The sequence below is a fragment of the Mustela lutreola genome, chromosome 10 (assembly GCF_030435805.1).
Source record: "Mustela lutreola isolate mMusLut2 chromosome 10, mMusLut2.pri, whole genome shotgun sequence".
Taxonomy (NCBI): domain Eukaryota; kingdom Metazoa; phylum Chordata; class Mammalia; order Carnivora; family Mustelidae; genus Mustela; species Mustela lutreola.
The window spans coordinates 66,897,879-66,910,279 of NC_081299.1; positions in this window are offsets into that span (position 1 = coordinate 66,897,879).

Sequence of the window (12,401 nt, forward strand, 5' to 3'; positions counted from 1 at the left end):
CTTAAACTGCAATTTCGCACAACTGTAGTTTTAAATTACAAATCATGAATGCATTTAATGTGCTCTGCTGTCTGGAAAGTGGCTTAGAGAGCTACGTGAATAAAAGGTGCCACAGAGCACCATAGGGCAAGGAGAAAACATTCACTCTTTTTTGCTACTCACTAATAATTACTCTTAATTCTACCTTCCTATACTCTACATCATGACATCATCCTCTCCTAAAGATGTGATTTGTCATCTTCTGATATTTATGCCCCAAATCAAAGAGTTTTATAAATATTGTAAATGTGTCCTGCTCTTAAAGAGACTGACCTCTGACAAATGCCTTTATAACATTCTATCATTAAAATTTTGTATCATCTTGGTGATGGTATCACTTAGAGCTTGCCAGCACAGCAGTGAAGAAGATCACCATGTGTTTTTTGCTGAGAAGACATCATTTAGTCCAGAAGGGGCACTCAGCAGATAAAAAACATCTAGTGACCACGACTGACTCCATTTTATCCCCATTACCAATCCTCTAAAATTATCTGGCTCTTTCTCATCGTTCATAGCAGTGTTACTTTTCTAAAATATCTACTGATCTGTCACCCCTTCCTCAAGAACCTGCAAAGACTCCCCATTGCTTAACGAAGACAAAATTAACTCCCTAAAATGTCCTTCAAAGTTTGGCTCTTTTGAAGACAGTTCCTTCTCGTTCATGCCATCTCTCTTCCCACTCTGTCTTCTTGTATTACTAGTAGGGGTGTCCCCAAAGCCCTCTGAATTAGCTCGTGATTTTCAGTCATTCTCAAGTGTACTTTGTTTCCTTCTCTCTTTTATGAAAACCTCTGCCAACTGTTCCTGCTTAATGATGAAAATGTGCTCCATCCCTGTCAAGCAAAATCCTTTGCTTTTTCCTCATCACCTCAACTCATGTCACTTGCCACTGCTGAATACTGCCTTAGTTGGCTTTATTTCCTCATCCTCAATGCATTTTAAAGCTCTTAAAGGTAAGGATCATGTTCTGTTTGTCTTTTTATCTGTAGTAATTAGCACAATGTCCTATTCAAAAATAATGCTCAACACATCTTCTAAAGGACAAAAAAAAAAAAAAAAAGAAAAGAAAAGAAACCAGATTATTCTCCATTATGTCTTTCTGGAATGCTACAGTTTCCTTAAACCTGACATGCTAAATGAAAGTGTACTAATATATCCATCCATATGTGTACTGATATATCATCCATTTATGTGCAAGCGAAGATATTATACTGAGTCCATTATATGTAATTCTGTATATTACGGTATGAACTGTGGTCCTTCAAATACTTATTAATCTCAGAGTTCTAAGATATTTCCAAGAAACATTAGAAAGATAATTGATTTTTACTTAATATAGTACTTTTTGAAAATGATGCTTAAGATATTTTCAAACTTAGGTGTCTTGTTTTCATATGTTTATTTCAAATAAATATAGCATTTAATTTTTTTTCAGCATAACAGTATTCATTATTTTTTCACCACACCCAGTGCTCTATGCAATTTGTGCCCTCTATAATACCACCACCTGGTATCCCAACCTCCCACACCCCCGCCACTTCAAACCCCTCAGATTGTTTTTCAGAGTCCATAGTCTCTCATGATTCACCTCCCCTTCCAATTTTCCCCAACTCCCTTCTCCTCTCTAACTCCCCTTGTCCTCCATGCTATTTGTTATGCTCCACAAATAAGTGAAACCATATGATAATTGACTCTCTCTGCTTGACTTATTTCACTCAGCATCATCTCTTCCAGTCCCGTCCATGTTGCTACAAGAGTTGGGTATTCATCCTTTCTGATGGAGGCATAATACTCCATAGTGTATATGACCACATCTCCCTTATCCATTCGTCCATTGAAGGGCATCTTGGTTCTTTGCACAGTTTGGTGACCATGGCCATTGCTGCTATAAACATTGGGGTACAGATGGCCCTTCTTTTCATTCCATCTGTATCTTTGGGGTAAATACCCAGGAGTGCAATGGCAGGGTCATAGGGAAGTTCTATTTTTAATTTCTTGAGGAATCTCCACACTGTTCTCCAAAGAGGCTGCACCAACTTGCATTCCCACCAAGAGTGTAAGAGGGTTCCCCTTTCTCCACATCCCCTCCAACACATGTTGTATCCTGTCTTGTTAATTTTGGCCATTCTAACTGGTGTAAGGTGATATCTTAATGTGGTTTTAATTTGAATCTCCCTGATGGCTAGTGATGATGAACATTTTTTCATGTGTCTGATAGCCATTTGTATGTCTTCATTGGAGAAGTCTCTGTTCATATCTTCTGCCCATTTTTTTGATATGATTGTCTGTTTTGTGTGTGTTGAGTTTGAGGAGTTTATTATAGATCCTGGATATCAACCTTTTGTCTGTACTGTCATTTGCAAATATCTTCTCCCATTCCGCGGGTTGCCTCTTTGTTTTTTTTGACTGTTTCCTTTGCTGTGCAGAAGCTTTTGATTTTGATGAAGTCCCAAAAGTTTATTTTCGCTTTTGTTTCCTTTGCCTTTGGAGACATATCTTGAAAGAAGTCGCTGTGGCTGATATCGAAGAGATTACTGCCTATGTTCTCCTCTAGGATTCTTATGGAGTCCTGTCTCACGTTGAGGTCTTTTATCCATTTAAAAGATTTTATTTATTTATTTGACAGAGAGAGATCACAAGTAGGCAGAAAGGCAGGCAGAGAGAGAGAGAGAGAGAGAGGGAAGCAGGCTCCCCGCCAAGCAGAGAGCCGGATGTGGGACTCGATCCCAGAACCCTGAGATCATGACCTGAGCTGAAGGCAGTGGCTCAACCCACTGAGCCAACAGGCACCCCTAGTATTGAATTTTTATAGGCATGGACTATTTGTCAAATTTAACACAAACCATTATTACACAATAGAGGAAGATGCTTGTTTATTCTTATTCTTTATCTTTATATCTTTTATCTGTCTTTATATATTACATATATAATCTATACCTTGTATCTTTATCATATTCTTATCTTTAAGTTATCAGATTTAAAGGTGTCTGGGTGACTCAGTTGTTAAGCATCTCCCTTACGATCCCAGGGTCCTGGGATTAAGCTGGCATAGGGCTCCCTGCTCAGCTCTCCCTCTCCCACTCCCCCGCTTGTGTTTCCTCTCTCTCTGTGTTCCTTCCTGTCACATAAATAAATAAATAAAATCTTTTAAAAAATCATGCTTAGCGAAATAAGTCAAGCAGAGAAAGACAACTATCATATGATCTCCCTGATATGAGGAAGTGGTGATGCAACATGGAGGCTTAAGTGGGTAGAAGAAGAATAAATGAAACAAGATGGGATTGGGAGGGAGACAAACCATAAGTGACTCTTAATCTCACAAAACAAATTGAGGGTTGCCGAGGGGAGGGGGTTTGGGAGAAGGGGTTGGGATTATGGACATTGGGGAGGGTATGTGCTTTGGTGAGTGCTGTGAAGTGTGTAAACCTGGTGATTCACAGACCTGTACCCCTGGGGATAAAAATATATGTTTATAAAAAATAAAAAAAGTATAAAAAAAAAATAAGTTACCAGACTTGAACAGACACACATTAGTGAATTTATTCCATTCTACTTACAAAGACTGTTAATTTACTCTCTAAATACAGAAAATTGAAATAATAAAGAATCAAGAGCAGCACATAAACTTTGCTACAACAAATAAGAGAGTGGCTTCATATAGTGAATATGTGGATATTTGATTAGTAACCCAATGTTTGAAATTTAATCCTATTCCTTGAGAACAGTTTCAAGTCACAAACATATTTTATTGTGTTTTTTTTATCTTTCTTTTAATATAAATTTGTGAAAAGCTATTAACCTTTCATGAGTAGGGACTATGTACAAGGTTCTCTGCCCAAAAAAGTATAAATACAATTCTTTCAAGGTTGATATTGTTTTACAGTTGTAGATAGGAGAATAACAACTATAACCTCCTCCTTTAAACCCATAAAATATTTTTAGGCCGTACTGTATAATCTATTCCAAACAACCATCCCAGAATATTCCATAGAAATAAGAAAACCCTCTACCTGATGTGTGGAAGCAGGAGGTAAAGAATCGATAGAAAAATATGAAACAAAGTGAAAAATGTATAAAGATAATAAGCCCTGGAAAATATAAAAAGAAACAGGATATACATATTTTTCTCCTAATTCTATCTTTAGTGTGACTCTTTCATATCAGAACATAAAAAAGATTTATAAATGTTAAATATATGTGGACTAACCATTTGGGGCTTGGATGCAGTCTTAGAGCTGTACTGAACTCTACAGAGGTATAGTTCACAAAAATCTATGTGTAGTTCTCTGGGCACAGCAATATGAAGAGTGTAAAAGAAAGAAAATTGCTACAGTGGCCTACCTAAAGGACTTAAACTATACTCCTGAATGGACCCCTTAGTATTTAATAACTTGTGGAATTTCTAATGATTATAGATAATTATTTCATTGGATCAGAGCCTTCTTCATCAAATGCAATAATTTTATGGGAAAATTGGTCTCTGAAAATAGCCTAGCCATAACATTATCATTTAAATAATTAAACCGGTATCAGGGCACACTAAAACACAACTTAAAGCAATGGGAGACATAAATACTGACCAGCAAATAAACCACACTGTTATATGGCAATCAAAATAAAATTCTTTTAAAACTGACATTGATACAAGTGATTTTAAATATATATTATTTGGCATAGGAAAATGCTGAGTTTGCGTACATCTTTAGCCCTACATTATCAATATGTGTCTACTTATATTTTTATCTATTCATAACATATTTGACATAATAATATGTAACTATTTTAAAACCTTAGCATAGTGCAAGAACAAAAAAAAATCCACATTTGTTGCACTATGAAACCATTGCTAAGTTTCAATGAAATTGCATATTTTACCAATAAATATCCAACACACTTCAAAAATATCTGGACGCTTTCATTCTTATTTTCACTGGCTAGAAATCAACTTAGGCTCTTACATGCAATAACACAATCTCATCTAGCTGTTGTAAGCAAAATAGTAATTTTTGAGGCTGATCTCATAAAATTGAAACAAGCAGGAACAACAGACCATCCCCCAGAAATTCCTGCTCCGTGGGTCATCTGGTCAAGTTGCTGCCATGTGGCAACATGCTCCATAAACCCCCTTTATCTTTGCATCACTCACTGGAGATTGAGTACTAAAGTGGAAGAATCCAGGTGACCACACTGAGGTCATAAGCTTGTCCCTTAGCCGTCAAAGGATGAAACAGGGAGGATTTGTTCTTCAGCTTCTACCACAGGAGGCAGATGACTGCCTTCCACAAAACTAGGTACCATGAAGCTTCATCAAAGGAGGGAATTAGGGTCAGACCTGTTAGCAAGAAGGGCCGTTGGAAACATTTCCTTATTGTTGAGAGGATGTAAAGACGACAGTACTGGAGAAAAGAGATCCACGGGAGAGGCACGGAGGTGATCAGGAAGAGGATTCACATTTTAACCAAAATACACATTAGCTTGGTTTGAAAGGGAATGTTCCAGTGGGCGGGACAGGGAGGAAGGACGTGCAGCGGAGAGGTCAATCAAAGGAAGACTGGTGTAAGAATTGATGACCCAGTACATATGCAAATAACTGAAATCCTGAATCCTTGCAAGAAAAGTCAGAGCAAGCTAAAACCAAAGGTACAATTTTTATGAGTGCACATACATGAGGATGTAAATGGGAAAGAGACAGTGGCACGCAGTGCACATTTTTATTGCTTTCATTTCTAATGACAAAGGGTGTTAGAACACTGACAATTTCTAATGCCATCAGATTTTTTGAAGAATTGGCATAGAGAGTGATTTGTATTAGCATCAACAATATGACAGTATGCTGATTCTTGAGGTTTTAATATATATAGTCTTTGAGTGCACTTGGCCTTCATTTCTCAATATTTCCATACTGCTTTGTTTATCCTCTATAATAAATCATTACATTACTTTAAAAAAAATCATTACATTATTTTAGGACTGCTTAGTATGCCTATTTTCTTTTCCTTTTAAAGATTTTATTTATTTATTTGAGAGAGAGAAAAAGAGGGAGGGAGAACATAAGCAGAGGGAGCACCAGTGGGAGAGGGAGAAGCAAGCTCCCCACTGAGTAGGGAGCCTGACTCGGGGTTGGATCCCAGGACTTGGGATCATAACCTGAGCCAAAGACAGATGCCTAGCCAGCTGAGACACTCAGGTTCCCCTGTCTGTCTGTTTTCTAATGAGTGAATTCCTTGATACTGTATGGTGAGTAACATAACATAAGTACATATATATATATATATATATATATATATATATACATTCCTTGAGGGTGACAAATTAAATTTATGCAATTTGATATCATAGCATCTAGCACAGAGTTTAGGAGTTAGATGGGTGTGCAATAGATGTTAGATGAATTAATAAGATGTGAAAAGTGGCAAGGAGAATACTCCCTCAGTGTGCTTGTTCACAGTTCCAGCCTCAAAAGTCTGACACATTCTAACTGAGATAATAGTTTTCTAAAAGGGAGTATTAACAAATAATCCAAAGCTATTTTTTTGTTTGATCCTCTTGAGTTCAACAGGTAATTATTGTGTCTTTTGGATATACATGCACCAAGTACCAGAAATACACATATTTTCATAAAATGTTTTCTTTCCCTTTAGAAGCCTATGGTCTAATCTGAGTGCATTTTTATTACATTCCTGAGCTCCAAACCAGATGAACTAACACTGAATGTCTGTAGACATAGCATGGGAATCTTCTTTAAATAAATCCATGTGATTCTTATGTATATTAAATTTTGAGAATCAGAATGTTGGTAGAAGGTAGACGAGGATTATGATGAAAACAATCTGCAGTCTTTAGAAAGAGATGGGTGGGAAATGTCATTAGAGAAGCGAGCATACAAGATGCATCCAGGCATTTTTATGAGAGTGTGGAGATTCTTAAATGTGTATGAATAGAAATATTTAAAATGGTATATAATCTCTATGAGCAGGTAACCAGAGTCAAACAGGTTTCTGTAGAATTTTACATAGTTATATATCAGCTGGCTTAACAGTGCAAAAAGCAAGAAAAAGGAAAACTTTTTATAACTCCCACCATGTCATCTGAAATTTAGATAATTCATCACAACTGCCATAATTTGCAATATGTATTCAGAAAAGCTCCTGTATCGAAATAAGAAAGGGGACACAGGTCTCTGTCATTGGGAATTGTCGGCAGGGGAGTTACATGTAGCAAAATCTATCTTTTGTTTCTGTATTAGAGAGAAGAGCAGATTGATACTAAATCAATTGTATTATTTCCAACAAGAAGGAGAAACAAAATCTTCACAAAGGAAGAACAGTCTATGATTAAAATACACTCATGTGAAACAGCAGGTTGGGATCCAGAATTTTACTGGACAGTGGCAGTTTTTGTAAGACAGAACCAATTGTATTGTTTTGATTTACCAATTAATTTCTGGTCATGAATGTAAAGCAGATATAAAATCATAATAGCTCAAACCTCCATATGTTAAATGTCTTTAAAAATAAGAAAGCACTTTTGTAATTATAACCTGTGATTTTCAAGATAATTGCACGCTTTTCAAAAAGTTGCATGCTTTTCAAAATATTGACCAAAGTCTGCATCATTGAATGTATACAATTAAATATATATATACACATATATATGTGTGTGTGTGTGTGTGTGTTTATTAGAGAGTATGACCAGAACATTATGATACGGTAGAAGAAATAGAAGTGAAAAAAGACATGGGCTTATGTGTGAACCTTGAACATCTGTTTTCAGATTAAGCAGAACTTTCTGCTTCTGTGTAGGATATTTCTAATAAAAAAGGGTAGTAGTAAGATGAGCAAAGAATGGATCACAGATGAGAATAAGCAGGGTAGGCAGCAAAGAAATAACAAGAAATAAATCTGCATATTTCATATGCATAAAGGTTTTATGAATTCTCTTTTAAAAGGAAGATTTAGAACCTGATACAAAATCCAGTCTATATTATCTATGTATGATCTATAATAGCTCGTGAGGTAATTTTTAGTACTTACTATACATTTTCAATTTTATTATGTATATTAAGCTCCTCAATTATCTATTTTTTCTTTATAAAATCTAAGGGAAACATACTCTAGATATGTTATTTTTGACAGGTTTTATTTATATATTTATTGATTCCGGGGGCAGAGGGAGCATCAGAGAAAGAATCTCAAGCAGACTCCATGCTCAACACGGAGTCCCCCGGGGTGAGCTTGATCTCAAGACCCTGTGATCATGATTTGAGTGAAATCGGGAGTTAGCCACTTAAGTGACTGAGCCACCCAGGCACCCCTCTAGATATATTATTAAATAAATATCTAGACCAAGTGGACTTCAAGATAGTATTCTGGTGACTACATTTGTGTTCAGACTGAGTTGTCTGTTAGAAAATCATGCTTTCACAAAATACATTTCTTCCTGACAAAGATACTGTAAACTGGAAATAGTGCATAGAACCCGATGTGGGACTCCATCCCAGGACCCTGGGATCATGACCTGAGCCAAAGGCAGAGACTTAACCCACTGAGCCACCCAGATGCCCCTAAACAAATATTTTTATAGAATAAGCATTGAAAAACATTCTTTATACAAAGCTATTATTTCATGTTGTGTTTAATTTGCTTTCATCTTGCCCAGTGAAAGGTGGTTTAAGAAACAACAAATGGATTTAAAGAGATAATCCCCGAAAAGAGACCAGAGTTTCTAAATAAAAGTCACTATAATCATTCTCAGATGAGCATTCAGCTAAGCGCATTTCTAGACATTTCACAGAAAACTGAGAAACAGACTCTTTTCTTGGTTCCTCTAATATGTAGCAGTTGATAGATTTTTATAAAGCTATTATCAATGTGATAATTTATTCAAATATTACATGCTTAAGTGAAATACATGTTGAAATATCCACAGGCTATATAAAAGTTTCTTTGTATTGTTTATAAAATTTGATAAGGAAACTGTTGGGACACTATCAGTAATTAAAAGAAATGAAGGAGAGGGACACCTGGGTGGCTCAGTTGGTTAAGCAGCTGCCTTCGGCTCAGGTCATGATCCCAGCGTCCTGGGATCAAGTCCCACATGGGGCTCCTTGCTCCGCAAGGAGCCTACTTCTCCCTCTGACTCTGCCTTCCACTCTGTCTGCCTGTGCTCGCTCTTGCTCGCTCTCTGACAAATAAATAAATAAAATCTTAAAAAAAAAAAAAAAAGAAATGAAGGAGAAACTTTTAAATCATCTGCCTACATGCTTCCCATATAAAACAGGTAATTTTAAGCTAATAGTTTTATAATCTAGTCCCCAAGAGGTGTAGCCTTATTTTTAAAAAACACCTTTTAAATTCAAAGATAAGGAGAGGTATGTCTTTGATCACTCAGGACTTTATATGGATCATCAAATGGAGAAAGAGGAAGAGTAGAAAAAACAGTTTAACCCTTGGGCTTAAAAGTCCACTTAGTGAACCATGAGAGACTATGGACTCTGAAAAACAATCTGAGGGTTTTGAAGGGGCAGGGGGTGTGAGGTTGGGGGAACCAGGTGATGGGTATTAGAGAGGGCACAGATTGCATGGAGCACTGGGTGTGGTGCAAAAACAATGAATACTGTTACGCTGAAAAGTAATTAAAAAAAAAAAACAACAACACACAATTATGGGGAAAAAGAAATAATGTTAAAAAAAAAAAGTCCACTTAGTGAATGGAGCTTTCATTTTCCTCTTTCCTGTTCTGGTAGCTCATTTTCTGTCAGCACAGGTGTAATGCTAGAGCTCATTTAAATGTGTCTGCAATTCCCTGCGTCTATGGTCACCATCAGACGAAACAAGAAACAAACAAACAAACAAACAGCCTTCCCCACAGTTTTACTTGAAGATGTTGCAATTTATTCAGGCTTAATAAGGCAAAAAGAGAAAAGCCTTTAGGACAATCTGCTCTGAAAAATTTGATTTTTTTCTTTTCACTTCAACAATTAATTTCTCCTGTTATCTTTATAAAAGAAAAGGTGAAATTTTAGGACTGAAGGGTGCCGTTATTTAGCCATAAAAATGTCTAAGTATATGAACAGGGTAAAAACCAGCTACACTGACATAAAATATATTGTTTCTTCAATCACAGTCCTGTCACTCCATTTCTGTGATACCCAGATGCAGGAACAAAAATATTCTCAGTTGGTGCTATGTAGAATGGTTCAGTTATAAAGTGGTTGAATAAACCTTATCATTATGCAAGAGAATGGAATTAGAGTAAAAGAACTTTGAGATTATGGTTGAGACACTATGACACTAGAATAGTGAAAAAGGTCATGAGAGTCTAATTGACAATTGAAGTCTAAGACAAAATATGCCCTATTAATAGCAAGGTTATTTCTCTAAATAATCATCATAAATAATATACTGTGGTACACTGTTTTCTCTGGGAGACGATTAGAAGTTTAGATCCACATTATCTTATAGAGAAGACTGACAAACATTAAAGATAATGCCAAAATAATATTTACTGGAACATGGAATGATTTATTTTATAGAAATTTTCTCAGTTGTAGAATTCAATGTAACAATTTTTGCCTATAGTAAGTAAAAGCCATGGTTATACCATGGTTAGATTAGGGGTAAAATCAAAATGATACATGGGACATCTCTCTTACTATAATACTGAAAGCATATATTGAAGATGTTTTAATTGATACATGACACCATCATGTCTGTGTAGCAGGAGGTGGTTTATAATAACACTGCCAGGCCAGTAGGATTAAAATTACATTACATATGTATATATTAAAAATACACATGGAGGGAACCTGGGTGACTCAGTTGGTTAAGCAACTGCCTTCAGCTCAGGTCATGATCCTGGAGTCCTGGAATCAAGCCCTGCCTCAGGCTTCCAGCTCCACGGGGAGTCTGCTTTTCCCTCTGACCTTCTCCCCTCCCATGCTCTCTCTCTTACTCTCTCTCTCTCTCTCAAGTAAATACATGAAATCTTAAAAAAAAAAAAATACACATGGGATTTCCTGTGTGGCTCAGTAAGTTAAGTGACTGACTCTTGACTTGGGCTCAGGTCATGATCTCAGGGTCATGAGATGGAGCCCCACTTCAGGCTCTATACTCAATAAAGAGTCTGAGTGAGATTTCTCTCCTTCAGGGGACCACTCCTGTCAGTTGTGCATTCTATCTCTCCCTTTAAAATAAAAAAGGATGAATATCAAACTTTTATTATCAACATGGATAGGACTGGAAGAGATTATGCTGAGTGAAATAAGTCAAGCAGAGAAGGTCAATTATCATGTTGTTTCACTTACTTATGGAGCCTAAGGAAAAACATGGAGCATTGGGTGAAGGAAAGGAAAAGTGAATTGGGGGGGAATCAGAGGGGGAGATGAAGCATGAGAGATTGTGGACTCTGAGAAACAAACTGAGGAGTTTTGGAGGAGAGGGGAGTCGGGGGCATGGATAAGCCTGGTAGTGAGTATTAAGGAGGGCATATATTGCATGGAGCACTTGGTATGGTGCTAAACAATGAATCTTGGAATACTGAAAAAATAAAATTAAATTTAAAAATAAAAAAATTATATCAATAAAATAAATCTTTAAAAATTACACATGGATATTCACTTACTACATGTGTTACATGCACACATACATGATGCATATAATATATAAGCACTTTTGCATTTATATATAGTATATGTGTATGTGTATAAATATGTATGTATGTATATATATTCTCAGAAAATCATACTTATCTCTAGTACATGTAGGAAGTCTTTCTTCATATTTCAATTTAATGATCGTTTTTCTACGATAACTTTCTTATCAAGCTCTTTCATTTACTCTCTCTGTCCACCACCTTTACTGCAGTCATACTATGACCAGTTCATATGTTTAAATGATAACAATAGAACTCAGTTGTGTTTATTTATTTTTTCTAATGAATATCTTTCTACATTAAGATTGTATACATTGCTACAGCATAAACCATATCCATTCATCCTTGTGACAATGTGCTTACAAAGTGCTCAATAATTATTTATGGTTAATTACACCATTTATTAACCATTTAATAAGCATTTAGTAAGTGCTAGGCACTAGGATTACAATAGTGAGTGAAACAGATTATGGTTTAAGGACCATTAAAAAGTATAAAAATCTATGAAAGCAAAATACCTGACTCAGGTGGTCATTCAGAAAAGTCTGTCCTGAAGAAGTGAATTTTGAGTAACAAAATCAATTTTATGTAAAACTTAGGTAAAAGATGTGGGAATATGTCCAAAATCCTTAAGTGGAAAGAAACATGGCTACCTTAAGGAACTATGATATTAACACATTAAAAATATTTTTTTTCAAAATTCACCCTAC